Genomic DNA, 26,256 nt, shown 5'->3' on the forward strand with positions numbered 1-26,256 from the left:
AGCGCCATTACACTGCAGGATTACAAAGACTCTGTTTTTCCTGTATGTGGAGGACGATCATTCAAATGACGTACTAGACTCTAGGCGAGGGAAAAAATGCATTTCATCAGTCTTCAACTGTTGGTGCTCATTTTGAGTTCCCACCCCTCCCCAACCCCCACCGGAACAGAAACCATTTTTTCTGCATCCCTGCAAAGACTCCGTGGGTTCTTTTATGCTGCATCAACATATATAGAACCTGTCCTGTATACAGTCTGTCGTGTATACAATCTGTCATATATACAATCTGTCATTTACAAAATATGCCATGTACTGTATACAACCTGTCATGTATAAAATCCGTTATGTACAAAGTATGTTATGTATGCTATCCTTCATGGACACAATCTGCCTTGTACACAATCCGTCAAGTATACAATCCGTCATGTATACAATCTGCCATGCGTATAATCTGCCGCATATAAAATATGTCATTTCTACAATCCAGTCTCCTCTCATTCATCTAACACCACGTTATGTAACTATTTCAAACCTGAAAAGTTCTAAATGTATGAACACAAGCCAAGATCACAGAGGCTGCCTCACAGGACAACCCACGTGGTCCAGTATCTATCACCTAAACCTTCTGTGACCTGCAACCTGCCCTGTTATGTGCTATTATACCCGTCAAAACAGACAGTGTCGGCCCTATGCTTGAGAAGGGAAAGCTCAGGCAAGTCACGAAATTGGAGCTCAATGCACTTTCCTCAATGGCAGCTAAATTGCGGGAAAATGTTTGTAAGGGATAGAATTTACTCGCTTCTGAAGAAAAGCAATAATTGGCACGAAGGGAGAGAGAAAATATGCAGAGCGAGTCAGACATAGAGAAACAAACATACATACACAGTCATACAGAGACATACAGACAGAAACCTACAGAGACGGAGAGAGACACGGAGGCAGAGAGAGAGAGAGAGAGAGAGAGAGAGAGAGAGAGAGAGAGAGAGAGAGAGAGAGAGAGAGAGAGAGAGAGAGAGAGATACACAGAGAGAGGGAGATAAACAGAGAGTGAGATACAGAAAGAGAGAGAGATACATAGAGTGAGGAGGTACACAGAGAGAGATACAGAGAGATACACAGAGAGAGATACAGAGAGAGATATACAGAGGGAGACAGAGAGAGAGAGAGATACACCCACACACACACAGATACACAGAGAAAGGGAGATACAGAGAGAGACACAGAGAGAGAGAGAGAGAGAGAGAGAGAGAGAGAGAGAGAGAGATACACAGAGTGCGGTAGGTGGGACTAGCTGAGTGTAAGCGTTCGGCACGGACTAGAAGGGCCAAGATGGCCTGTTTCTGTGCTGTAATTGTTATATGGTTATATGGTTATAAAAGCTGATTTAAGCAATTGATTCTATTGTGCTGTTCGGTCCAGGCTTCCTATTGTGCCTCAGTGCCCGGTGACACAGATTACATCCAGTATCTGTCCACAATTCATTCTGCTCCAGGGAGCAACCGTGACCCGCATCCCGGCTCCGTTCAGTTGGTGTCAACACACTAATTCATTTCAACACGCTCAGAATGCTGGGGGAACTCAGTAGGTCAGGCGACATCAATGGAAAACAGGACAGTCGACGTTTTGGGCCGAGACCCTTCGGCAGCACCACTTTGTGGAACACCGACACTTTGACCGCCAGAAAAAAAGCGGAATCTCCCAGTGGCCAGCCATTTTATTTCCACTTCCCAATCCCATTCCAACATGTCAATTCCTGGCCTCCGCACTGCTGTGCTGAAGCGACACTGAGACTGGAGGAGCAACACCTCATATTACGTCTGGGTCGCCTAAAACCTGATAGCATGAACATCGATTTCTCAGACTTCAGCTAATACCGCCCCCTTCACCATTCCCCATTGCTCTTTCTCTCTCTGGCCTTATCTACTTGCCTGCCCATCGTCTCCTTCGGGTGCTCTTCCCTGCTTTTCTTTTTCCAGGCCTTCTGTCCTCTCCTATCAGATTCCCACTTCGCCAGCCCTGTATCTCATTCACCAATCAATTTCCCAGCACTTTACTTCATCGCACCCCCTCCCGGTTTCACCTATCATTTTCCGCGTCTTCCTCTACTCCCCTCCCCCTCCTTATAGCTCTGAACCATCACCTTTTTTCTTTCTCCAGTCCTGATGAAGAGTCTTGGCCAGAAACTTCGACTGTACTCTTTTCCGTAGATGCTGCTTGGCCTACTGAGTTCCTCCAGCGTTTTGTGTCTGTTGCTTGCATTTCCAGCATTTGCAGATTTTCTCTTGTTTGGCATTAATTTATTGTATGCATGGGGATCAATTTATTTTCGGACTATAAACCGTAGCGACAGCTGGAGGCAAAGACCATTGTGGGTTTATTGGAAAAACACAGCAGCAGAACGGGCACTGTCAACTCCGGTGAAAAGTTATGATTTTGGAATAATATTTTCTTTTGAACATTGGATCTTCAATTTCACTAGATTTAACTGTGTTCCCATTGCCTGGATCTCCACTGATCTCAGAGTTAGCTCTTTTATAAAGCAAACTTCATTATTTGTCCACTATGGGGCCATTCCAATAACGGGCAAGGCAGCAGCTGTGTCGACATTACAATCTGGAGATAACCACGCCCTAAAGAGTACAACAAGATAAAAATGTATTTCACCTTCAAATTAGTGTTCACTTACTGGAAATAAGTAAACTGATCAATGAGATAAAATTCTGACTAATGGGTCTGTTTACTTTCCTCCCGTTGATGTGTTTCCCCGCCCTCACCCATACGTTACAAATACTTGAGTGGATTCCCTTTACTGTGTGATGAAAATCCCTTTAACATTTTTTTTTTCATTTTAAAATCTGTTTACTAATTATTATTGAAGATTGACAAAAAAGGTTCACCCTGTACACATCAGACTTCCAATATAACTCGGAGTTCTGCCATGTGCAGAAGTTCGCTGATGACACGGCCATAGTAGGGTGTGTCAGGAATGGACAGGAGGAAGAGTATAGGAAACTGATACAGGAATTTATGATATGGTGCAACTCAAACTACCTGCGTCTCAATATCACCAAGACCAAGGAGATAGTGGTGGACTTTAGGAGATCTAGGCCTCATATGGAGCCAGTGATCATTAATGGAGAATGTGTGGAGCAGGTTAAGACCTTCAAGTATCTGGGAGTGCAGTTAGACGAGAAGCTAGACTGGACTGCCAACACAGATGCCTTGTGCAGGAAGGCACAGAGTCGACTGTACTTCCTTAGAAGGTTGGCGTCATTCAATGTTTGTAGTGAGATGCTGAAGATGTTCTATAGGTCAGTTGTGGAGAGCACCCTCTTCTTTGTGGTGGCGTGTTGGGGAGGCAGCATTAAGAAGAGGGACGCCTCACGTCTTAATAAGCTGGTAAGGAACGCGGGCTCTGTCGTGGGCACAGAACTGGAGAGTATAACATCGGTAGCAGAGCGAAGGGCGCTGAGTAGGTTACGGTCAATCATGGAAAACCCTGAACATCCTCTGCATAGCACCATCCAGAGACAGAGAAGCAGTTTCAGCGACAGGTTGCTATCGATGCAATGCTCCTCAGACAGGATGAAGAGATCAATACTCCCTAATGCCATTCGGCTTTACAATTCAACAGCCAGGATTAAGATATGTTAAAGTGCCAGGGTTAGGACTGAGCTTAAGTTACCATTCAATGTATTTAAGAACTTTTTAAAGGCTATTTATTAATGCTTTTTGAGAGGGTGACTTTAGATGCATATCATATTTTTACTGAGTTAAGTATTGTATGTAATTAGTTTTGCTACAATAAGTGTATGGGGCATTGGAAAAAATGTTGAATTTCCCCATGGGGAAGAATAAAGTATCTATCTATCTATCTATCTATCTATCTATCTATCTATCTATCTATCTATCATTAAGTCAATATGTCATAATATGCAATAAGGAATTTAATTAGCAAATAACTGATTAACAAAGCTAAGCAATTTATCAATAATAATAAGAACAGTAAAGTGTTAAGAATATTTTTATAAAGAAAAAGAACGAAAAAAAAGAACTCCTGCTAACTGAAAAAAAACCCTACGAACTAAAAAAAAGCCAAAAAGAAAACCCATTGGGAGCACACCCCGGAGCTATACATCATACAGTCTTCCATAAAAAAAATCCATCAATCCGCCAACTGAAATCCACTTAAAGAAAAATTGGAAGGAAAGCTTATTAATTAACTCAAATCAGATAATAGTAGCGTGCGAATGAATCCCACCTTTTCTCAAAATCGAATCGAGGATCAAAAGTTCGACTTCTATTTTTTTTTCCAAACTAAGACATAGCATCACCTGAGAGAACCATTGTATCAAAGTTGGAGCAGAAGCATCTTTCCATTTCAATAAAATAGCCCTTCTAGACAATAATGTAACGAATGCAGTTACATGTCCATCTGATGGAGGAATACCATGAATATATTGAGGGATTATACCAAATAAAACTGGCAATTTATTAGGTGGTAAATTAATTTTAAAGCTTTAGAAATTGTAGAGAAAATAGATTTCCAAAAATGTTTCAATACAAAACACGACCAAAATATATGTGTCAATGTGGCTGTCTCGGTTTTACAACTGTCACACTGACTATCAGCATTGGGAAACATTTCAGACAGTCTCTCCTTTGTCAAATAGTAAAGATGTACAATTTTAAATTGAATTAAAGAGTGACTGGCACAAATCGAAGAAGAGTTAACCAACTTCAAAATCCGCAACCAATCTTCTGTTATAAAGGTCATGTTAAGATCTCTCTCCCTATCTTGCTTAATCTTAAGTGAAGGGTAATTTTGTTGCTGTAACAATAAATTATACATTTTCCCAATAAAACCCTTCTAAAGGATTCATTTAAAAAATATTATCTAACTGGTCAGAATCTTCTATATATGGAAAATTACTTTAGTATTTTTGTAAGAAGTGACTGACCTGAAGATATTGCAAGAAATGTGAATATGATAGAGAGTATTTAGTTTCTAATTTCTGAAAAGACATCAGTCAGCCATCTTGGAACAAATCCGTGGAGGAACAAACCCCTTTGTTCCTCCAAAAAAAAGTAGGATCTCTTAATGAAGGTTTAATTAAATAATTTCAATAAATTAAACTAAAAAGTTTAACTTTTTTAAGATTAAAAAATTACTTAACTGGAACCAAATTTGTAATGACTGCTTAATCACAGGATATAAATTTAAATTAGTAATCTTGGCCAGTTGTACAGACAAAGAATCTCCTAATAATGAGGTTAAATGAAACTGTTTCACAGCATTCAATTCTAAATCAGCCCAAGGTTCATCTTTATCAGCCCCATATAACCAAAAGCACATATAACGTATATTAACAGCCCAATAATACATTCTTCAATAAGGCAAAGCAAGACCTCCATCTTTTTTTAAATTTTTGAAAGTGATATTTAGCAATTCTTCGCTTTTGCATTATTCCAAACAAAAGTTGAAATAATGGAATCAACTTGACCGTAGAACTTCTTAGTTAGAAAAGGGATATTTTGAAATACATATAAACATTTTGGTAAAATCATCATTTTAACTGCATAAATTCAACCGACTACCGAAAGTGTAAGTGGATTCCATGTACAAAATAATTGCTTCTTAAAAACCACTAAAGGAACCAAATTAGCTTTATAAAGATAATTATAATTTTAGTGATAATAATACCTAAATATTTAAATGTCCGTAACTCTAAAAGGAATGTCATCATATATAAAAGCAGAATCATTTAGAGGAAATAATTCACTTTTATGAAGGTTTAGTTTATATCTTGAAAACTTTCCAGAATCATTGAATAGTTTCATAAGCTAAGAATGGATTCTTCAGGATTCGAAATATAAACTAAAAGATCGTCAGCAGAAAGAGAGATCTTATGAAGTCCCATTTATAAAAATTCCATGAATATCTTTAGCTTTACGAAGTGCAATAGCCAAGGGTTTCAGCACCAAATTAGATAACAAAGGATTTAATGGACTTCCTTGTCTCGTACCCAATGAAAGCCGAAAAAAGGAGATCTGCAAATGTTAGTAATAACAGTAGCAATGGGGCTTTTATATATCATTCTAATCCACTTATTAAAATTAATACCAAAGCCGAATTTCTCTAAAACATTAAATCAGTATCTCTATTCAACTCTATCGAATACCTTTTCAGCATCAAGAGACACGACACATTGGGAAACCTTAAAGAAGGATGAATCTATAACATTTAACAATCTTCGGACATTAGAAAAGGAATAACGGCCCTTTATTAAACCTAAACACGAGGAAATCTGCGGATGCTGGAAATTTAGGCCTTATAAAACCTATTTGATCTTGAGAAATAATTTTAAGTTTAATTTTCCAACCGATTAGCCATTATTTTTGAGAGAATTTTAGCATCCACATTTAATAATGAACTCGGTCTATATGAAGCACAGTCAGTATAATCTTTATCTTTCTTAAGAATTAAAGAAATAAAAGCTTTATAAAATGTGGGAGGTAACTCTCCTATCAAAAAGAATCTTTAAATGTTTCCAACATATATGAAATTTTTCAAATTTTTATAAAATCCTACAGAATACCCATCCAGTCCAGGAGCTTAACGAGATTGCAATGAAAAATTAGCTTTCTAAATTTCCCTTTCAGTAATAGGAGCATCAAGAGTTTGTTGATCCTCAGCATAAATTTGAGGAAAATCAGTCTTTTGTAAAACGTCATTCATTTTAGAAAAGTCAACTGGAAACTGAGATTTATGAAGTTCAATATAAAAGTCTTGAAATTTTTTATTAATATCTTCATAATTGCATACTAAACTACCATCTTCCTTACGAATATTTAAAATTTCTCTTTTAGCTCCAGTTGCTTTTAATTGAGATGCTAATAGATTGTTACTTTTATCTCAAAATACATAAAATTGACTTTTCAATTTAAGTAAATTTCTTTCAATAGCATAAGTTAATAATAAATTATATTGTAATTGGAGTTCAACTCTTTCTTTAGATAAATCAATGTTAGGAGAGACTGCATAAATATTATCCAAGTCTTTAATTTGTTTGGAAATCTTCTCTAACTCTGTTTTTGTCTGTTTCGTAAGCCTAGCTGAATAGGAAATTATCTGACAGCGCAGATATGCTTTAAATGTATCCCATATAAGCAATTTTGAAACATCTCCCGTATTGCTTAAAGGAAAAAAAAAATCTTTTATCTGAGTCTCAATAAATTTGACAAAGTCCAGACTTCGTAATAAATTTTCTGGAAAACGCCAAGGCAAATTTGCAATAACGGCATCATTCAATTCAAAAGCTAAACTTAAAGGCGCATGATCCGAAAGAACTATAGCATCATATTCACATGTCTGGACTTTGGACTAAAATCGGGGATCAACTATGAAGTAATCGATTCTCGAATATTTTTTGTGAACGTGAGAATAAAAAGAATAATCTCGATCATTAGAATATAAATGTCTCCAAATTTCAACCAGGCCAAAATCAATTAGAAAATATTAATAAATGATGCAGAACAACTCGGAAGCCGCTGATTAGTTGAACTCTTGTCAATCAAAAGGGTTAAACAAAAGTTAAAATCACCACCCATTAACAACATAGATTCATTTAAGTCCGACAATAAAATAAATACATTTTTCTTTTTAAAAGAAGGATCACCCACATTAGGTCCATATAGGTTAACCAGAACAATTTTTCTATTGCAAATTGTTCCTTTAACAATTAAAAATCTACCATTAATATCTGACACAATCTCTTCTTGGATGAATAAAGTATTAGATTGAATAAAAATAGATACTTCCTTTGTTTTATTTTGACACGTAGCGTGAAATTGAAGGCCCACATTTTAAAAATCTATTTTGATCGCCCGTTGTGATATGCGTATCTTGAACAAAAATTGTATCGGCTTAATGATTTTAAAAGTCTTTTTTCGCTTAATAGGATGATTCCAACCACATACATTCCAACTTACAACATTTATCTGTTTAATTGCCATAAAAAATTATTCTATTTAACACGTAAATGGAAGCATACCAGCGCAGGTAAATCAAAACTGGCGCTGCTAAGTACAACCATACACAAAATGTGCATGTTCCAGAACTCCGTAATGGGAAAAAAATCCCCCCCAAAAAACTAAAATTAATCTTACAATTAATCGTGTAAATCAAAACTAACCCCAATCCTCCCACCACCCCAAAAAGCCCGAAAATCGGCAAAAAAAAAGCCGAAATGCATCTCCATAGAGCAAAAACGGAATAGTCTCCGCGAGCTGCCCATTTTATAATAGTGGCTTTAAAAAGTTTCCCTTAATTTCTCCCGCCAGTTGCAAAAAAAGACAAGATACGGCCCTAAAATAGAGGAGCCCTGCAAAGGGAAAAATATTTTGCTAAATATAAAAAAACCTAACACTACAAACCAACCCAACACTTTATCAAGTCATGTTAACTGATTCTTCTGCCCACTTACAGGCCTTACTTCTAACTGCTATATATATATATATATATATATATATATGCAATTTAAATATCAATTTACTTTAATGCCTTTCTTTACTTTACATAGTATTATTATACTGAAACAATGGATACTGGTAAGGCAAGGTAATCAGTAAAACATGGAACAAATTCCCAGCTGAAATGGTTAATACAAGTGATCAGAAGAAAGTACAGGGATCTCAGAGATGTATTTTTCCCCTAGACCAGTGGGTCCGTGGAAAGATCTGCCATGGGTAGTCAGAGAGGCAGACACAACAGGGACATTAAAAAAAAACTCCGAACTAGGCTCATCCTTTAACATTAAATTCACTAGATATATTATTGCCAGCTGGAGGAGGCTGATGGGAGATTTAATAAAGTTCACATGCTGAATTGAATTTACTGTGACCGATCTAGGTCTGTCTGTGATCTCAGCGCCTTAATCCTGCCTCTCACCAGTAACATCTCGCTCACTTGTCCTTCAAGGAACATTACACTGCAGAGATTACAGAACTAATTGTAATAATCTGCTTTCAACTGTCTTCTGCTGCTTTCAGTTCCTCCCACAACAGGAACTATTTTGTCCACGTCCCTGTCAAGACGCCGCAGGATACTTTATGTCTCATCAAATATCCCACTGATTTTACCGAACTACTACGGATAAAATCGAGTACATTGTTATTTTAAAAAAACTGCAATGTATCCACTGCCCTGTAAACTTAGGCCATGTCAAATTCTTCTCAATCACTGAAAAAAAGCCAATATCACAGACGATTCTTCACAGGACAATTCACAACGCGCAGATCTCTCTCTGTTAAACCTGTTAAAGATCTCTCAACTACCCACAAAATTCAGACACAATGTAATCAACACAAGACGGTGATCCACAAAAGGTTTCACCAATGACTGTATAATGGAACCATCACATCTTTACACGCCCCCCACCGCTATAAAATGCAGTGGGGAGTTATATGAGAGGCAGGGTTTGAGGGTCGGCAACACATTGTGGGCCGAAGGGCCTGTAATGTGCTGTACTATTCTATGTTCTATAAGCAGTGTACAGAAATACATCACTGATCACGTAACATTTTGATCTTTGATGTGAACAGGCTACGGCAGCAGAAGACTATAAGACCTTAAGAAATAGGATCATAATTAGGCCATCTGGCCCATCGGGTCTGCTCCACAGTTCAATCATGGCTCACCCTTTATATTTCTCTCCTCCTCAACCCCAGTTCCCGGCCTTCTCACCGTAACCTTTGACGCCCTGTCCAAGACCACGAACATACACCGAGTTACTGCTTTGTTAGGTACAGAAAGTGCGTAATAAAGTGCCGACTGAATGCAGACTTTGATATTTGTATCAACGCCCAGTGACATTTAGTACAGGAAATCCTCTCCCCCTCTCCCCCTCCGTCTCATTGGAATGGCCTCCTCAATATTCAGCAGAAGCAGATTATTACCATTAATTCTGTAATCTCTGCAGTGTAATGGTCTTTGAAGGACAAGTGAGTGAGATGTTACAGGTGAGACGCAGGATAAAGGCGCTGAGATCACAGACAGACCTAATTCTGTCACCGTAAATTCAGCATGTGTATTTTATTAAATATCCCATCAGCATCCTCCGGCTGACAAAACACATCCAGTGAATTTAACTTTAAAGGTATTTTCATCACACTGTAAAGAGTATCATCTCAGATATTTGTAAAGCATGTGTGATAGCAAGGAAACACACCAACGGGAGTAACGTAAATAGACACATTAGAGACTCACGGGGGCAGAGAGAGGGGGAAAGGGGGAGGGAGGGGGGAGAGGGGGAGAGTGGTGTAAAGGGGAGTGGGGGAGAGGGGAGGAGAGGGGAGAGAGGGGGGTGGGGGGGGGAGAGAACCTGTAAACTTAGGTCATGACGAATTCTTCTCAATCACTGAAAAAAGCCAAGATCACAGACCTTTCCTCACAGGACAACTCACACGGTGCAGATGTCTCTCTGTTAAACCTTCTTTTGATCTCCCACCTACCCACACACTTCTGACAGAAGGGAATCAACACTGCAAGCGGTGATCCACAACAGGTCCCACCAACCGACTATATAATGGAACCATCACATCTTTACACCCCTCTCCCGCTATAAACTGCAATGTGAGTAGTTCTCATAATTTCGCCAGCTCCCAGTAGCTACCTAATGAAATGCCGTCAAGAGTAGACAGATAGTGTCGATCCCTCCAGTGAAGGAATAAGCAAAGCGAATCCTCAGTTCTCTCGGTCGGGGATCGGTAAAGCCCCGAGTGTGGATGGACCGGCCTCCTGCTGTTGCAAGCAGTAGCCCGGGGACAGATCCGAGATGCGGGAAGCTCGCACCTCCCGAGCCTTTGCTGATGATTCGGAGCTGGGTTGAAAATGCAGCTTTTTCTATAACATTTCCAACAACACCAGTTTCCCGCGGGACATGCACAGGAAGTCGGTGCATGCAATTAGCTGAAGGGAATTATTAATTCTTTCAAAAGCGATTCGCTACAGTTGTATGATTGAACAATCCAATACGTTCTCAGTCTCATTTAACTGTTCACAAAAGTGGCTAAATACCTTTGTGATGTTTATATGTCAGTAGATCGAGCTTCTTACCGTGTACAGATTCTGTTACCACCCTGTCCCAGTAAGGCTGGGTTACGGGTTCTGTAAGTAATGAACACACCCTGGTTAATGTTTAGTCAGCTCCTGATGATAATCATTAACTAAACCTACAGTGTTACCAGCGGGTCACTCCGTGACCTGTTCCTTAGCACAAGGTACGTTCTGTCTCCAACAAACATCCCCTGGAGGTGAAATGCGATCTCGATGACTTTGAGAGTAGAATGGTTGTTGGTGCCAGACGGTTCAGTTTGAATATCGCAGGAACTGCAGAACTCCTGGGTTTGTCAAGTTCAGCAGTCTCAGTTTGCGGAGAATGGTGCTAGAAAAAAAGTCAGGTAGCGGCAATTCTGAGAGCAAAAACGTTTTGTTAATGAGAGAGAACGGTGGAGAAAGGCGGGACTGATTCAATCTGCCAGGAAGACGGCAGTAACTCAAATAATCACGAACTACTGCACTGTGCAGAGAGGCATCACTGGACGCGCAACTTGTCGAACATTGAACTGGACGGGCTACGGCAGTAGAAGACCACGGATGTACAATCAGAGGCCGCATTATCAGGTACAGGAGGAGCGCAATACAGTGCACATAGATATTTGTTAACAACAGCCAATGAGATATAACTCATAAAGTTTTATTTTAAATATCACTGACAGATACTTATTGTCTTTGCTGGAATAGCACACTCACTCCTCCAGAAAAATCAGGCTGATCCGCAAAGCCACACAATTTTAAAGACAGTAATGAACTGGTAGAAACACTAGAAATCCAACCTTCACAAGGGGGCGCATTAACTCATCGTAACGTTGCCCACCCAGTACAGTCTCTGTGTTTACTCTGTGCTGAGCTCCTGGTTCTGTTACCAGCGAATCCGAGCACCTGAATTCTGTGGGACCAAACAGTAAGTGAACACAATCAGAGTAATGTTCAGTTGACAACATACACATAAGCCTGCACGTCACACTCATCAGCACGTAACTCCACACCCTGCTCCACAGCGCAAGAACTAAACGACACAAAAACTCCTTCGAGCCAATGGTTCTGATGTGCTGTTCGATCCAGGCTTAATTTTGCACCTCAGTAGACGGTGACAAAGATTACATACAGTATCTCACGACAAATCGATCTGCTCCAGGGAGCAACCGCGACCCGCATCCTGGTTCAGATCGGGTCGTGTCATCGCATTAAATTATTGTTTACTTTGGGACCAATTGACTGTCAGACTATAAACTCCAGTGACAGCTGAGGGCAGAAATCGCTGTAGGCTTATAGGAAAGACGCAGTAGCAGGACGGGCCATGTGAACTCTGGTAAAAAGTTACAATTTTGGAATAATCTTTTGAACACTGTACATTCCTTTTCGCCAGATTTAACTGTGCCTCGGCAACCTGGAGCAGCACCGATCTCAGAGTGAACAACTTTATAAAGCAATCTTAAATATTTGTCCACAATGGGGCCATACAATGATGGGCAAGGCAGCAGCTATGTGGTGATTACAAACTATAGATAATCACGTCCAAACGAATGCAACCTATTTCACAAACAGATTAGTGTTCACTTACTGGGAAAAAAATAACCTTATCAATCAGATGACTTTCATGACTACCGGGTCTATGTACATTACTCCCGTCGGTGTTACCCCTCTATCACCGTTACTTTACAAATACCTGAGCTGTTTGAAGAAGAGGAAGTACTGGCGCTATTAAGGAATATAAAAGTGGATAAATCTCCGGGACCTGACAGGATATTCGTTAGGATCTTAAGGGAAGTTAGTGTAGAAATAGCAGCGGCTCTAAAATAAATATTTCAAATATCTTGAGAATAGGTGGTGGTGCCGGAGGGTTGGCGTATTTCGCATGTGGTTCCATTGTTTAAAAAGAGTTCTAAGAGTAAACCTAACAATTACAGGCCTGTAATTTTGAGGTCAGTGGTGGGTAAATTAATGGAAAGTATTCTTAGAGATAGTATATATAATTATTTGGATAGACAGGGTCTGATTAGGAACAGTCAGCATGGATATGTGCGTGGAAGGTCATGTTTGACAAATCTTGAATTTTTTTGAAGAGGGTACTAGGAAAGTTGACGAAGGTAAAGCAGTGGATGCTGTCTATATGGACTTCAGTAAGGCCTTTGACAAGGTTCCACACGGATGGTTAGTTAGGAAGGTTCAATCGTTAGGTATTAATATTGAAGTAGTAAAATGGATTCAACAGTGCCTGCATGGGAGATGCCAAAGAGTAGTGGTGGATAACTGTTTGTCAGGTTGGAGGCCGGTGACTAGTGGTGTGCCTCCAGGATCAGTACTGGGTCCAATGTTGTTTGTCATATAAATTAATGATCTGGATGATGGGGTGGTAAATTGGATTAGTAAGTATGCCGATGATACTGAGATAGGTGACGTTGTGGATAATGAAGTAATGAAGTAGGTTTTCAAAGCTTACAGAGAGATTTAGGCCAGTTAGAAGAGTGGGTTGAAAGATGGCAGATGGAGTTTAATGCTGATAAATGTGAGGTGCTACATTTTGGTAGGACTATTCAAAATAGGACATACATGTTCAATGGTAGGGCATTGAGGAATGCAGTAGAATAGGGTGATCTAGGAATAATGGTGCATAGTTTCCTGAAGGTGGAATCTCGTGTGGACGGGGTGGTGAAGAAAGCTTTTGGGATGGTGGCCTTTATAAATAAGAGCATTGAGTATAGGAGTTGGGATGTAATGTTAAAATTGTACAAGGGATTGGTGAGACCAAATTTGGAGTATTGTGTACAGTTCTGGTCACCGAATTATAGGAAGGATGTCAACAAAATAGAGTACAGAGAAGATTTACAAGAATGTTGCCTTGGTTTCAGCAACTAACTTACAGAGAAAGGTTGAATAAGTTAGATCTTTATTCCTTGGAGCGTAGAAGTTTGAGGGGGACTTGATAGAGGTTTTTAAAGCTATGAGGGGGCTATATAGTGTTGACTTGGATAGGCTTTTTCCATTGAGAGTAGGAGAAATTTAAACAAGAGGACATGAGCTTAGAGTCAGGAGGTAAAAGTTTAGGGGTAACACGAGGGGGAACTTCTTTACTCAGAGAGTGATAGCTCTGTGGAACAAGGTTCCAGTAGACGTGGTAGAGGCAGGTTCGATATTGTCATTTTAAAAAAATGGATAGGTATATGGGCAGGAAAGGAATGGAGGGTTATATGCTGAGTGCAGTTCGGTGGGATTAGGTGAGAGTAAGCATTCGACACGGACTAGAAGGGCTGAGATGGCCTCTTTCTGTGATGCAATTGTTATATGGTTATATGTGAGGTGATGGACATTCAAATGAAGTAGAACTTGTACAATGAAAGGCAAGCCGCTGACAAGTCAGTTCACTGAAAGGCAGGATGGTGAAAAAAAGCGTTTAGCATGCTAGCCTTCATCAGTTATGGTGTAGAGTTTAAGGGCGGTGCTTTATTTGCAGTTACATAAGTTGTTGTTGAGACCACTTTTGAATATTTTGTACAATTTTGGTTACCCTGTTATAGGTAAGACGCTGCAAAGTTGTAGAGGGTGCAGAAGGGATTTACGAAGATGCTTTTGGGGCTAGAGGGCCTGGGTTACAGTGAGGTTGGCCATGCTGGACCTTTATTCCTTGGAGAATGAGAGGTGACCTCAGAAGTTTAAAATCACAAGGGGTATTGATAAGGTGGATTGTCATTATTGGAGAGTTGGAGAGTCCAACATGAGAGGTCACAGATAGAAGAGAAAGAGGGGAAACATTGAAAAGAGAAATTGGGATAACTTCTGTACACAGAGGACCGTGAGTACCCGGAAGAAGCTACTAAAGGAAGTGGTTGAAGTGGGATCAACTGCAACATTTAACCGGCATTCGGACGGGTACATGGAAGGGAGAGACTTGGAGAGTTATGGGCCAAACTAGACAACTGGGACTAGCAGGGAGGATGCTGTGGTTGGTATGGACCAGTTGAGCCGAAGGGCCTGTTTAGATCGCATTACTCTAGGATTCCATAATTCTAAAGTGACACAAGTTGCATCCCTGTGCAAATAGTTTTACTTGTAAAAATCGTTCTGCTGTCAGTCACTGGCGTCTTTTCAGGGCTCCTGGCATCCAAGGTTTTACTCATACACATTGTGGATCATGCTAACTATCTGCCCTGTTCTGCTATCAGTTATCTGTGCTTTCTCTGGGCTCCTGGAGTCCAAGGTTCACTGCTCTTCATGAAGCGTAATTTCCTGCCGTAGGTGATGCTGATGCCGTTTTCCTTCAATAGATGTGGGCCTGCGATGGCTTCGTTGTCTTGTCACGATTGCTTACTACTGAATGTCTGGGTAGAATAAGCCTTGCCTTTGGGACTAGTTATGCCTTAGTTGTAGCCTTCCATAAAGTGGCTTGACCAATGGATGGCAGCGTTGGTGGGCCTCTTCTAATTTAGCTTTGAATACAATTCTCTGGTTAAAATAGAAGCAGGAAGCCAAGGTCCTTGAGTATACTTCTCTTTGTTTCTCCTATTGTAGGCATACATAGACCAGGTTGAAATGCCATGAAAATCAGATGCTTTCAGTAGCTGTACTAACACGTTACCTTCCCTGCACTGCCATATATTCGGTTACTAATATAACAGATCAATAACAGATCATCTTCCATAGCATCAATAACCTGTGAACTCAAACTGAATGTTGAACGAGCTGGGGCCTTCCTCTTTAGAGCAAAGTGGGAGGAGAAGTGAATTGATAGAGGCGTATAAGCTGATAAGAGGCATAGATAATGGAGAGCCAACAGCATTTTCCCTGGGCAGAAAGGGCTAATATGATGGGGCATAATGTTAAGGTGATTACAGAAAAGTTTAGGGGATTGTCAGAAGTAGTATTTTTTAAAAAAAAGAAAATGGTGGGTGTATGGAATGCACAGCCTGGGTAGTGATAATGGTAGATGCGTCAGTGAGATTTAAGAGGCTTTTAGATAAACACATGGATGAAAGAAAAATGGAGAGCTATTTGAGAGAGTAGGGATAAATTGATCTTGGAGCAGAATAAATGGTCGATTCAACATCATGGGCCAGAATGCCTGCATTGTGCTCTATTGCTCAATGTCTCAGTTCAGTTTAAGCCCGAGAGGAGTGATGAGAGCTGTGAAGAGAGGTGGAATACAGCCGTTGGAATCATATATCTTTAATGCCCAGAAAGAAACTATGCGATTTTCAGTTTAATGACAGAGATGATATCCTATAGGTAGATTTGTTTTTCTGCTGGAATGGAATGCTTCAGGTCAATTAAACTTTCAACAGTGTGTAGGGGCCCTGTCCATTACTTACCTCACCATCACTTTGAGGTCAATATTACAAAGCATTAGTGAACCTCATTACAGTTGAAACTTCCCATTCTTCTCAAGCATCATGTAAATGTGAAGTTTTCTTTGAATTAATCCATATTTGTTTCTCTACTTCAGGTGAAAGATGAGAAGACATCGGCGATTCTATGAGAACGTAGTGTTGACTGTTTTGATTACTCTGGGATTGTTCTTCATGTTCTGGGATAATGACCAACGTCGAGAGACTGATGATGTTGCAGAAACTGTTCATCGCAAAGATCTGTCCAAGGTTGTTACTGCTGATGCAACTAAATCAGTGCTCAAGTCAAAGTGCCACGCGAACAAGACATTGTTGCACCTGTCCTCATTTGATCAACAGAAAGAGCACATTAAAAACTTCTTGATGTATAAACACTGTCGAAAATTTGAAATGATTCAAAACGTCCCAGATAAATGCGGTGGCCGAGAAGGATCTCAGAATGTCTTCCTGCTCCTGGTAATCAAATCTGACCCTTTCAACCAGGATCGGCGGGAAATGATAAGGAAGACCTGGGGCAGAGAACGCGAATTCAATGGGGACCAAATTAAGAGAGTCTTTATCTCCGGTGTCTCCCCTGACCAAAAAGAAAGGAGGAAATTGAATCAGCTGTTAGCAATGGAAAACAGAGAACACGGAGATGTCCTACAATGGGATTTCTTGGATACCTTTTTCAACCTCACCCTCAAACAATACAAGTTGCTGCAGTGGGTCAGTGAATTTTGCCCCAGTGCCAAATTCATCTTCAATGGAGATGATGATGTCTTTGCCAACACCGATAACATGGTTGATTACTTGTCAGGCATGAAGGTTCACCAACACCTGTTTGTGGGCCATCTCATTTATGGGGTTGGGCCCATTCGCCAGAAGTCGAGCAAGTATTATGTGCCAGAAATAGTGACCACTATCAAGTCGTACCCACCATACGTTGGTGGAGGGGGCATACTTATGTCTGTGTATACAGCTCATATCATTTACCACATAGCCCAAGACCTTGAACTATACCCCATTGATGATGTATTTTTGGGGATGTGTCTGGCCAAGGCTGGACTAGCCCCACACTCCCATAGCGGATTCAGGACAGCTGGAATCAGTGTTCCTTCAACCCAAGATGACTCTTTCAATCCTTGCTATTACCGTGAGTTGCTGCTAGTGCACCGTTTTCGGCCTTTCGAACTGCTACTGATGTGGGATGCGGTGCATGATGCTAATCTGAATTGTGCTCATGCTTCCCAGAAGTCTGCATCCACGAAAAGGACCGCATGAGTCATGAGAGAATGTAGCAACTGTTGGAATGTAATGCAGTTTGTGCACATGTGTTAATCAGTTGTTTTTGCAATGTAAGAAGGTTAATTCCTAAATTATATTGGAGGATACATTAATTCATAGGGTCGGCACCTTTGTACATTCTACAAATGTTTGAAAAGCTGCCAGGTGTCATCACTCAGCCTAATTCTTACTGCACCCATAATGACATTACAATATTGACAGGAGCACCACAATTTAAGTCAATTGTAAAGTTATTCCAAGTGAGCAGTCCTTGTTGCATTGCGTGCAGATAGGTACAACATCTTCACTTGGGGCATTTGTATAATAAGCCACCCATAAAATTTTCAGTAACAGTTATATCTGTGTATTTTCTTCTTGCCGTTTCTTACATGTCCCTTGCAAAATATGAAAGAGACAAATGTGTTTCTTGGACTGGAACTGTGAGGACAACAAAGAATATAGATCTAGAATTGTCTCAGGGTTGGAGGAATAGAGAAACTTATGGTCATCACTTCTGTACTCAAATGTCAGCCTGCATTGTGTCTGTGTAACTACATATCAAATAGAAGCACACACGCAGGAGATGGCTTTAACTGGTGTATTCACATTGCAGAGAGGGAAAGAGATCAATGAACATGTGGGGACAACAGATCAATATGCATACTGAGACAGCAGTCCATATGTAGTGCGAAGGGGAGTGGCATTAGATTTAGCAGGTGTCTTGTCTAAGACAATGTACTCGGTTGCCAGTGTCATGTTGCTGGTATTGACACGTCATCACTGAGAGGTAAGTCCGGTAGCTTTGACTAGTGGCGAACCTGGACATCGGAAATCTGGAGAGGAGGGGACTTCAATAAGGCTCATTGTCCGAGGGGCAGCTCACGGCAGTGCAATAGAGCAATCGGTGACCAATCAACTAGTGGCCAATCGGCATTTGGGATTGATTAGTAAGAGCAAATTAAAGGAAGGTTGGACAAACCCAGTAGCCTTCGTCTGAGTAGAAACATAGAAAACCTACAGCACAATATGGGCCCCTCGGCCCACAGAGCCGTGCCGAACATGTCCCTACCTTAGACCTACCTAGGCTTTACCCATAGCCCTCTTTTTCTAAGCTCCATGTAACCATCCAGGATTCTCTTAACAGACCGTATCGTTTCCGCCTCCACCACCGTCGCCAGCAGCACATTCCACGAACTCACCTCTCTCTGTGTAAAAAAGAACTTACCCGTGATCTCCTCTGTACCTACTTCCAAACACCTTAAACTATGCCCTCTCATGCCAGCTATTTCAGCCCTGGGGAAAGCCTCTGACTGTCCACACGATAAATGCCTCTCATTATCTTGTACACCTCTATCAGGCGACCTCTCATCCTCCATCGCTCCAAGGAGAAGAAGGCCGAGTTCACTCAACCTATTCTCATAAGGCATGCTCCCCAATTCAGACAACATCCTTGTAAATCTCCTCTGCACCCTTTCTATGGTTTCCATGTCCTTCCTGTAGTGAGGCAACTATAATTGAGCACAGTACTCCAAGTGGGATCCGACCAGGGTCCTATATAGCTGCAACATTGCCTCTCAGCTCTTAAACTCAATCCCACAATTGATGAAGGCCAATGCACTAAATGCCATCTTAACCACAGAGTCAACCTGTGTAGCAGCTTTGTGTGTTCTGGGGACTCGGATCCCAAGATCTCTCTGATCCTCCGCACTGTCAAAAGTTTTGAATTTAATGCCATATTCTGCCATTATAGTGTAGGGACTGCGGTCTGCAGTCAGGTACTCAGGATCACTCAGCATAATGTTGCACGAACATTATTAGCAAAACACTCCGACACAAGACGGGTCTCATTTTGTTACAGGCAAAAATGCCAGTTTGGTACTACAAGTAAATTGCATTTCCACATTGGTGGAGAAGTGTGCTGACACCCCTCGCTATCTGTAAAAACTGTGACGAGATGCTAAGGTGTATTCAATATGGACTGTGCCTTTAAAAATAGAGAGAGTTGGTATACACCGATTCAGAGAGAGAGAGAGAGAGAGAGGAGAGAGAGAGAGAGAGAGAGAGAGAGAGAGAGAGAGAGAGAGAGAGACAGAGAGAGACAGAGAGAGAGAGAGACAGAGAGACAGAGAGAGAGAGAGAGAGAGAGAGAGAGCACCGAGCAGCTCGTGAATCGCCATGGTTACGGAAGGGCGGAGCTATAAATGGGCAGCTGACGTTCAGCATGTTTGGGATATATTCAAGGTCAACTGCCTTTTCAGACAGACACACAGGCACGGACAGAAATGCAGAAGAAATATACACTGGATGAACTTTCAGTGCCCACGATAGGATGGGTTTGATCGCAGTGTGGGAAAGGGGTGACCGGTGGAATGTTATCGGTGTGTTTAACCTTTGATAGATTTTCTGCGTGAAGGCTGTACTCTTTTGGGTGATCACAAAACTTTAACAGGACTTCGGAAGGCAACGGAAAGATCGACGACATCAGCTTACTTGGAAAACAAATCACCTCGCTCTCTCTCTCTCTCTCTCTCTCTCTCTCTCTCTCTCTCTCTCTCTCTCTCTCTCTCTCTCCTCTCTCTCTCTCTCTCTCTCTCTCTCCTCTCTCTCTCTCTCTCTCTCCTCAATTCTACTCAACTTAATACCACGAACTGAACTGACGTCATTCCTATACCATCGGAAGACTGTATCATTTACCACCTAAGCTGAAGAAGTTTGGGGTTTTAAATTTACACACTTATATATGCATAACCTCTGCTAACCTGTTTGATTTCTCTGGTTTTATATTACGAGATTACGTGGATACTGATAAGTAGTGTTTTGTTTGTAACAATACCAGACTCCAGGTGTGTTCCGTTTCTGCTGGTTCTTTTAACCCTTTACGGGGTATGTAACAAAACCGTTCCAACTCCTACATCACACGGCATTTCTGTAAACCCCTTCGACCCCTACAGCACTCGGCATCTCTACAAAAACTCCATCATCCACCCTGGTGCATTCAGACGACAGCGGACCCGAGAAAGATACAGTCGTGTCAGATTGAATGGCTCATAAAACACTGTTGGCCAGAAGAAACTACAGACTGATCAAGGGCAGGGAAACAGACAAACCAGTTCTCTCTGTTTTCCCCCATTTTGTGGACTATGAATTGATTGTCGCACTGGAATAATTTAATCAGAGGAACTGAATGTGGACACAGGAAGCTTCAGGTAATGATCTGCTAGACCTGAGACTATTCTCAAACAAATCGCCATTTGTTATGTGAAGAGCATGGACTCTGAACTGATTCTTGACTCTGGGACAATCTAATCAGAGCAATAAACCTGAGACCATGCTCAGAGGAGCTTCTACTTGTTATGTAAAATGACAGACATATCAAAGAAGCAATCTGTAGTCTCGTTAGACTCTGCCTGGGTTGCCTCATTTAACTGGTTCGGACCAGTCAGGGTGTAAAGATACGAATACACAAGGCTGGGGTGGGCAGAGCCACGTACAATATGTTGGTTGTAGCTCTGCACAATGATCAGTAACCAGTGACCCAGGTAGGTCAGGTGACCTTGAGCCAATGGTTTGGAGATCCAATGGTTCAATTGGTGAGGAACAATATAAGATTTCGGAGCTTCAGATATGCCGGGGTGATAACTCTCCAGCGGCCAGAGACCAACCATTGCCGAAAAGTAGGACCACACGGACACGTGGAAATCGGGAACATGAGGATCGGAAGATGATGAGAGGCATTGATCGTGTGGATATTCAGAGGCTTTTTCCCAGGGCTGAAATGGTTGCCACAAGAGTACAGGGTTTGAAGGTGCTGGGGAGTCGGTAGAGAGGAGATGTCAGGGGTAAGTTTGTTCACTCTGAGAGTGGAAAGTGCCTGGAATAGGCTGCCGGCAACAATGGTGGAGGCGGATACGATTGGGTATTTTTAAGAGAATTTTGGAGAGGTACATGGAGGTTAGAAACATAGAGGGCTATATGTAAGCGGAGTCATTTCTCAAGTAGGGACATGTTCGGCACAAGTTTGTGGGCCGAAGTCCCTGTATTGTGCTGTAGATTTTCTATGTTTTCTATGTTTCTATGGAATGTCTTGCCAGCGTAGACTCTTTTCCCGGGTAATATCTTTTCTCTTCATTGACTGTTCATGGAGTGTCAGAGTTTCCAGTAGGGTGCACACAGGAAGATAGTGTGTAAATCTACGTGCTTTTAGTAGAAATAATAAAAGGTACCTGTTGGTAAATACAGATTCTCTGCATCTCATTGATCACTGTTAGAAGGGATGAATCTTGTCACAGTGGCGTCCATCATTAAAATTGTCCACTAACAGGACGAGCCCTCTACACAGTGTTACCATCGGGAAGGAGATACAGAAGCCTGAAAGCTCAGGCTCAGCGATACAGGAACAGCTTTTTTCCCCGCTGCCACCTGTATCTCAGTTTTGCTTTCTCTATATTTATTTCTCCTGTATTTCATTGTACTGCTACCGTAAAGTTAACAATTTCACGACGTATGTCTGTAATATTAAATCTGGTTCTGATTCTTTAAATGTACCTTTGAAACCTTTGATTCTGATTCAGATGCAGGGGGGATCTGTTAGATCGAACTTATATTAGTTGAAAGCCTATCAGAACCTCATGTACTGTGCTGTAATATTCTATGTTCTGTGCTCGGTCGAGTGTACCGTATCTTGCTATAGTTAAGTAAGTCGATTAATTATTTAAAGCTATAACGCATTGCTTTTCCAGACTACTCTCAATGCGTCAGATAATAAAGTGCAGGAGAATTTTTAAAAAAGACCATAAATGTCAGTATGTTCTCGATAGCTTTGCCTGGAAGGGACTCGCCAAGTATTATGTAATGATGGATTGTCCTCGGTGTTCAGACTACGCTGGTCATGGGGTATGAAGGGAAGTATCTGGACAAACAAAAACATTAGCGATAGTCAGTATGGGCCAGTGCGTAGTAGGTCATGTCTAACCAATCTCACAGAGCTTTACGAGGTAGTTACCAGGAATGGTGTGGAAGGCAAGGCAGTGGATGCCGTCTAACAGGGACTTCAGCAAGGAATTTCTCAAGGTTCCGTATGGGAGGATGTTCGAGAAGGTTCAGTCGCTTGGCTTTCATGATGAGGTAGTAAATTGGATTAGCCATTGGGTACGTTGGGGAAGCTAGAGTGTGGTAATGGATGGTTGTCTCTCTGACTGCGGACCTGTGATGAGTGGAGTGTCCCAGGGATCGTTGCTGTGCCCGTTGTTATTCGTAATTTATATCAACTATCTGGATAATAATGTCGTTAACTTTGGCGACGTATAATTTGCCGATGTCAACAACATTACGTGTGCAGTCGACAGCGAGGAAGAGTACCGAGCATGAAGCGGGATCTGGATCAGCTGGAACAATGGGCTGAAAATATCCGATCGGATTTAACGCAGACAAGTGTTAGATGTTGCCCGTTGGGCGGACCAGACAGGGTTGGTCTGACACAATGAGAAACAGGGCAATGAGGAGTCCGATAGAACATACGAATCTGGGAATGCAGGTCCATAATTCAATGAAAGTTGCGGCACAGTTAGACAGGGTCGTAGAAACAGCTTTTCGCACTTCGGCCTTCATAGAGCAAAGTACTGAGTACAGGAGTTGGGATGTTATGTTGATGATATTTACGACTCTATTAAGGCCTAATTTGGAAAAATAATGTGTACGACTTTGCTCAACTACCGGCTATTGCCCGGACTGGGCGTTTTGAATAAGAAGGAAAGATTACATATGTCAGCACTTTATTCCCGAGCGTGTAGGGGTCTGAGGGAGATTTGATAGAGGTGTACAACAATATAAGGCGGATGGCGAGTGTAAATGCAAGCAGGCTTTCTCCACTGATGTTGGGCAAATACAACTAGAGATCTGGGCGAATGGTGAAATGTGAAATATTTAAGGGAAACATGAGGGAAAACGTCTTCACTCAGACAGTGCTGCCAAGGCAAAGAGCAATTGTGATTTCGATGTCAACGTTTAAGAGATGATCGGATAAGTACTGAGATATGGATGACCACGGTCCGGGTGAGGTCGATAGGAGTAGGCAGTTTAAATAATTCCTCATTAACTGGACGGGCTGAAGACCCTGTTTCTGTGTAGTGGTTTCCTACGGCTGTCTGACTGGATGTCTGGGTTAGAACTTCAGTGTCTCACAGCACCGACCAATCTGGAAAGTCGTTGATACTGTTCGATCCCTCTGTCCTTGCACACACTGCAGCATGGAGACTGAGTAAATGAATGGTTACAGCATGAGGAGATGGAAGCTTTGGAAATTGTTTATTCTGTATTCTCCAATTGCCTGCAATAGTTTTAAAGGAAGACAAGTGTGAGCCCGGATACTTGCTTTGCTGTCGCTGCGTTTTTAGTCTGTGTAGATTTGTATGTTTCATTTTTTAATGATTTCAGAGGGAGACACGTATTCCACACCGGTCATGTGGATTCAGGGTTAAAGGGATCGAAATATGAGCGTATCTACACCAGATACATTAAAACCACAATTTAGAGGTAGATAGGCATTTGGATAAATTGGTGTGTACTTGAACTGGAAATTTGGAATTGGTATTTTGGAAGAATTGTTCTTTTAATGAGCAGCAAAAACTGCAGCTGAACACTTTGAAATGCTGGTTTTAAGTTGTAGGGTTCCACTGTAAAAGATGCTTTGAAGTAATTGTAGCATTTGCCCTGTAATATGTAAATGGCAGGTCAGTTTAGAAAGCGCGCTGATGCAGTCAATAGCTCAGCGATTTGCTTCTGTCGTCAGCCCTAACTACATAAATGATCCTCCTGCTGCTGGGAGGTCAGATTAAATCCGTTATTTCCCTCAGCCCTGTTTCTCGGAGCACTGTAACTGCTGACTCCAAATATAGTTGTGAAGTGTGCCGAAATTTCAACCCTCCTTGCGGAACACGGCTGCCCTCTGTCTTCCAGCCGGAATGCACTCTAATCATCTGCCTTCTGTTAGTAAGCCAATTCTGAACCAACCAGTCACGTTTCCCTGGATCCGTTGCCTCCTGACTTTCTGACTGAGTCTACTGTGGGGAACTGTTCAAACGCCTGACCAAAATTAATACATCCACATCGACTGTTCTGATTCTTCCGTTCGTTTTATTGTCACTTTTTCAAATTATTCAATCTGACTCATAAAGGACAACGTAACATGTTGACTCTCCGTAGCCAGACTACGTTTCTCCAAATAATTATAAATTCCCTCTACAATAATCGTCTCCAACAGTTTACCCACTACTGACGTAAGACCCGGTCTACAATTCCAAGGAGTATCGTTAATATTTTTCTACAACAAATGAATACCATTTGGCACATTCCAGTCATCCGGTTCCGTGGCCAGTGAAGACAGAAATATCCTGTCCAAAAGCTTACCAATCCCTTCACTTGCTTTCCCAAATTACATAGAGCATAGAATAGTACAGCTCATTACAGGCCCTTCGGCCCGCAATTTTGTGCCGACCCTCAAACCCTGCCTTCCATATAATCCCCCAATTTAAATCCCTCCATACACCTGTCTAGTAGTCTCTTAAATTTCACTAGTGTATCTGCCTTCACCACTGACTCAGGCAGTGCATTCCACGCACCAACCACTCTCTGAGTGAAAAACCTTCCTCTAATATCCCCCTTGAACTTCCCACCCCTTACCTTAAAACCATGTCCTCTTGTACTGAGCAGTGGTGCCCTGGGGAAGAGAAGCTGGCTGTCCACTCTGTTAATGCCTCTTAATATCTTGTACACTTCTATCATGTCTACTCTCATCCTCCTTCTCTCCAAAGTATAAAGCCCTAGCTTCCTTAATCTCTGATCATATTGCATTCTCTCTAAACCAGGCAACATTCTGGTAAATCTCCTGGAGTATATCCCTTCCGACACCAGGGAATCATCTATCATAATATTTTCCAAGTTTCCAGCGCTTCCTCTTTCTTAGCGTTGGCATGTTCGAGTATGTCTGCCTTTTGACGCTGTGTTCACATTGATCGATGTATTCAGTAAGGAGCCAAACTGCCTCCTTTGACTCCAGACACGTTACCTCGGTTTTCTCTGATCTGCCCACACTCTCTTCAGACTCCTCCTGTTCTTCATAGTGGAATTCGCCAAGGCCTTCTCAACTCCCCTTCTACCTCTTCTAAGTCCGTTGCTAAATTTTTTCCTGTCTACCTTGTGACTAGAGACAGCCTTACCTGATCCTTTCTTCCTGTTCTGTAAGTATCGTTCTTTCTTCCTCTTGACGTGTTGTTCCAACTTTCTTGTCTCCCAGGGTTACGTTCCACTGTCATCCTTTCCCTGCGTCACTGAGACAAGCCTATACTGAACCCCGTGTAAGTGATCACTAAACAATCCCCACAAATGTCCTGCGCATTTCCTTGATTTCAACATTTCCCAATTTACCTTCTCAAGTACCTGCCAGGTAGCGCCATGCATCGCTGACCCTCACATGCTCTCTTGTCCTATTCCTGTGCAAGGTGAATGGAGGGGAATTCTGCACTATCGTTCTGA

At 41.5% G+C, this 26,256-nt stretch overlaps 1 pseudogene; it reads left to right on the forward strand.

The window, feature by feature from the left end:
* The first annotated feature begins 11,268 nt into the window (after positions 1-11,268).
* LOC140722442 (N-acetyllactosaminide beta-1,3-N-acetylglucosaminyltransferase 3 pseudogene) lies at positions 11,269-18,086 on the forward strand (annotated as a pseudogene).
* The last annotated feature ends 8,170 nt before the right edge of the window (positions 18,087-26,256 follow it).

This window comes from Hemitrygon akajei, unplaced genomic scaffold (assembly GCF_048418815.1).
Source record: "Hemitrygon akajei unplaced genomic scaffold, sHemAka1.3 Scf000077, whole genome shotgun sequence".
Lineage (NCBI taxonomy): Eukaryota > Metazoa > Chordata > Chondrichthyes > Myliobatiformes > Dasyatidae > Hemitrygon > Hemitrygon akajei.